This window comes from Garra rufa, chromosome 1, assembly GCF_049309525.1.
Source record: "Garra rufa chromosome 1, GarRuf1.0, whole genome shotgun sequence".
In the NCBI taxonomy this organism is placed as follows: Eukaryota; Metazoa; Chordata; class Actinopteri; order Cypriniformes; family Cyprinidae; genus Garra; species Garra rufa.
This window is the reverse complement of record NC_133361.1, coordinates 47884667-47889693: the sequence shown is the minus strand read 5'-3', so window position 1 is coordinate 47889693 and position 5027 is coordinate 47884667.

Below are 5027 nucleotides of genomic sequence, written 5' to 3'. Positions count from 1 at the left end.
CACATTTTTCACAGTGCATTTCAGTTACCCCTTCAGTCGAATCACTTCGACGTTACATTGGGATCTAGTTCCCAATGTAACGTCTCCGTTCCCTCCTTCGGGGAACGAGGGTTACCTTCGTAACCTAGACGTTACCCCTTCAGTCGAATCACTTCGACGTTACATTGGGAACTAGATCCCAATGTAACGTCTCCGTTCCCTCCTTCGGGGAACGAGGGTTACCTTCGTAACCTAGACGTTTTGAGGTCCTGAAAAGGGAGCGGCCATACTCCCTGAAATGATATACTACTTTATTAGTCTCTGGCCCTGTACTACTGAGGTAACTTATTAAAATATATTATACAAATGAAATTATTTCAAGGCTTTATCCAAATACAAGACTGTCACCATTTTTCATCAAAGTCACTTAAAGAACCAATGGGTCATTTCTGACCCGACATTTTTTTAACCCATACACCCAGAGGGTCATTTTTGGCCCATCATTTTTTGAACTAGCTCAGAGTCCCTAATTTATCCAAAAAGAATATAAAACATACTTCTAGGCATTTTGCAAGCTAATACTAAATAGATTAACAAAAAATACACCATTTTACCAACCGCTGGTTTGCTGAGAAGACGATTTTGTTTGGGTAGGTTTCCAGCTCAACAAAACAGCATGTGGTCAGCCATCTTGTTACTACCACTCTGGCACTTGTGAGTTCAATATTCATCCACTAGGTGTCTCTATGCAGGGGCCAGAAGTGGCACTCTGGGCTTTTGAAGTTAAATTTGACAAATTTGTTTTTGTTTGTTCATTTTGGGTAGCAACAATTAACAGCGGCCAAATTTGACCCCGTGGGTTCTCCAGGGTTATTTCAGAATATAATAAAATGTGACTTATAGGCCTTGCCGCTGTGACCTGTCGGTTAAATTTTTCCTCTCAAAGACTTACAATTTACATTAATGCATTTTACCTTCTGCAAACGAAAATAGCCGCTTGATTCGGTTATATATTCTTACTGTCAGTTAACAAATTTACAATAGAATTTAGCTTTGCTTCCCAGATAGTAACAGGGTCTGGGCCAAATCTGGCTACATTCCACACTTGTCTTTTATTCACAGTCTTGACTTCAAAAGTTTGTGATTTGTTTTTATTTTTGTATTTGTTATGTACTATAGATTCTGACAATTAAAAAAAACAGGCTCCTGTATTCATGAATCAATCACTATCTTTGTTCAAACACGGCAGTAAATTAAAGTGCTATTTTTGTGCGGTCTGTCATATTTTAGTAGCTATTTACAACAAATCTACAGCGCTTCCTTTAGGCTATTTTTTACGAAGCTGTCAACACTGTAAACTCTGACGACATGCAATCAGTTGACGAACACCCATTCATATATAGACTATGTTATTCAATAATATGTATAAAATTATTTTATTTACAAATTTTGTGTTTTCCCTGTTTTATTCGTTTAATATTGTGAAACTGGTGCCATTGCTTTTTTTGTTTTTATTTTTTTTCAAGAAAGAATTCAACCCCCCAGAATATGAGATAAATCCAGGCCTGTACATGATACAGATTTTTGTTGCCAAATTGGTTTGGAAGAGTGGTTGAATAAACAATTAAACTGAACTTGCATGCCTGTATGACTGACAATTTAATTGATCACTGAGAGAGCACTGACTTTGTATGATGTTGGTTCAATAGAAAAATGAAATTTTAAAAAATAGCTTAGATGTAGTGAACTACTTTTGCCATGATGCTGTAGCTTAGCTTGCTACATTACCAAAGGCTGTAGCTTTAGTGTAGTTTAGCTTCATTTAATGAAGAGTAACTGTTAGCTTAGCTCACTACATTTCCCAAGTAGCTTGCCCATCACTGCTAATTGGTCAAGACACCATCTGGGATGTGTCCAAGAGCCTAGTTTAAAAACTTAGAACACCCTAAAAGTTTGCTTTGCTTTTAGTTTAGGCTTTAGCAATTGCTCTTAGCCATGCTTTTAGCCATTGCTTCTAGCCATCACGTTTTTCCACTGCATCTTCCAGCATGCTTTGGCCAGCACACCCGCTGCGAACCAACCATGAGGAAAAACCTCCACACTACTCTTTTACTTTAGTCTCTTTTCTTCTGTCAGAGTTTCATGTTCTGAGTTAAGTTTTGTCGCAACACTCTGCCTCCGAGTCCGACCTCGAGTCTGTGCCCACCTAAATCTTTAACCAGCCCACAACTCCACATCATCCTTTAGCCAATGCCCAAGACTTCACATCGAATGACCACAGAACTTCCAACCAATCAGAAACCTTTGGGAAACCCCCTTTCTGCAACAATGCAATGAAAGGAATTCCCTTAACACAAAGGCAATGCAAGCACAACCTCCAGATTCTAGCTGAACTGGTGCATTTAATATAAAGTTTAATAGCCTCATTGAGAGACGCAATGCAAGGGTTAATTAGATCATTGATGGTTGTTCAGGTCTAAGCAATTGCACATATTGCTATAAACTTGGGACTTCATATTTTCACTCTTCTAAACTCATTCTTTTCTCACTTTCTCTCTTCTGCAACCTGTGTGAATGTGTGCGTTTAAGTGTTAGATTAGTTTATGCGTTTTAGATTTATCCAATAAAGCCTTATTTTTAACAGAAAAGAGAAGTATCTTGTGTTTTGTGCTTACAAGTTAATGTCTTAAACTGCCAATCTTCTTACTGTGCTAATAAACAGTATTTTACTATTTTCTGGATAGTAATATCCATTGCAGAGTTGATGTTAAACGGCTCGTTACATGAATCGTGCACCGACTCAGTGAACAGCCGTAGAACAACGATTCTGTTCAAATTCCCTATAAAATCTGGATCAACTCCCTTTGAGCTAAATTGACCTGTATCCCTTACACTTTTCACAAATCTCCAAAGAGGAAGGTAGAAAATGAATCAAGGAAACTGACAAGTGTATGTCAATAAGTCTGACAATGTGTCTTTAATTTAGTGCTATGATTCAGATGATAACCTCCTCTGAGCCTCCGAGTGTCAAGGTACTGCACACCGACAAACACACGCGCACACACACACACACTGTATTACGTCCCACACTACGTTGTTAACCTGAGTGTCAAATTAAGTTTGAATATTATGCAGAAAACAATATGTATGAGATGAGATTTTCATTTTCTAAATCACTCCATATAATTGAGGGAGAGGACGGGAAGCAGACAGGGTGCAATGAAAACTACCTCTCTCTCTCTCGTTCTCGCTCTCCGTCTCTCTCTCTCACTGTCTCTCAATAAGAGCCGTGCGCTCCTGTGTTTCCTCAGGCTGTTGGATTGAAATCTCCATCTCTAATATGACATCAATTTTTAATTAAAGGCCCCAGATCCCACTCAGATTCCTGAGTGTTCGCCGACACATTTATTTCTCTCACTCTCTGCAACAGACCTCATCCGCTCACGCTGGGAGATTTCTCCTTCTGTTACATGATTAAAATCTGCAAACGGCTCTGCCCTTAGAACTAATTATTCCACACCAAGACAAGAGGCGCAAGGGAGAGAAAGAACACAAAGGGGGAAGAAAGGTAATTTCACAAGAAACAAGCCGTTTGACTCTTAATGAATAATTTATGCCGGCTTCAATGGGGTCACAAGAGCCCAATAAACAGAACCCCACGACCTACTGGACAAACATCAGTCTCTTCCTTCCTCCTTCTCAACTTTATCTCTGTGCTCCTTTTTTACCATGGGCCGTCCCGCTTGAACTGACCATCTGAAATGATTTGGATGGGTTTAGTTCAGCGATGCTTGTGGACCCAGGGCTAATTCAGTATTCACAACGAGATGGCGGTGCCTGAATTGGCTATCAAATTTTTGCATTATACCGTATTGACAGAGTGAACGTGCGTATGGGTGCAAATCAGCACAATCTGGTCTGCGATAGGTGAGTGAGGAAGGTATAGATGGGCTGGGAATGTAGAGAGATAGAGTCTGTGTTAGTAGAGCTATAATTGTTAAGCTCTTTGATTAGGGTCTGTTTGTGGGTTGTGACACTTTTTGATTGGGTTGTGAACAGCAAAACAGTGCTAAATGAAAAAATAATTAATGAAATATATATACTTTTTTTGTAACCACAAACTTACCTAAACAAATAAAAAATGGTATTTAGTAATGTTCAACTTTGGTGTCAGGAAGTTTGACTTGTATTGATCAAAGGTGATTAAAAATTATATGCTGTTCTTTTAAACTTCCTTTTCCTCAAAGAATTAAAAAAAAAAAAAAATGAAACAGCACAACTGATTTCAACTATGATAATATTTAGAATGTTACTTTAGCACCAAATCAGCATATTTAGATCATTTCTGAAGTATCATGTTACACTGAAGACTGTAATAGTGGTTGCTTAAAATTCAGCGTTACATCACAGGAATATATGTGACCCTGGACCACAAAACCAGTCTTGAGTAGCACATGTATTTTTGTAGCAATAGCCAAAAATACATTGTATGGGTCAAAATGATCCTTTTTATTTTATGCCAAAAATCATTAGGATATTAAGTAAAGATCATGTTCCACGAATATATTTTGTATATTTCCTACCGTAAATATATCAAAACTTAATTTTTGATTAGTAATATGCATTGCTAAGAACTTCATTTGGACAACTTTAAAGGTGATTTTCTCAATATTTAGATTTTTTGCACCCTCAGATTCCAGATTTTCAAATAGTTGTATCCTAACAAAAAATACATCAATGGAAAGCCTATTTATCCAACTTTCAGATGATGTATAAACCTCAATTTCAAAGAAATTACACTTATGACTGGTTTTGTGGTCCAGGGTCACATATTACTTTTTTAAAATATATTGAAATAGAAAACACTTATTTTAAAATGTAATAGCATTTCACAATATTACAGTTTTTACTGTTTGTCCTTCAAAAACTTTGAACAACTTTTGAACGGTACTGTGTATTTATAATTATAAAGGGGAGGAAAAAAAGCTTTCCACAACTTTTGTTTTTGATGCCAAAGGCTGTGGATCCAATTAAATTCAAACAGGTTA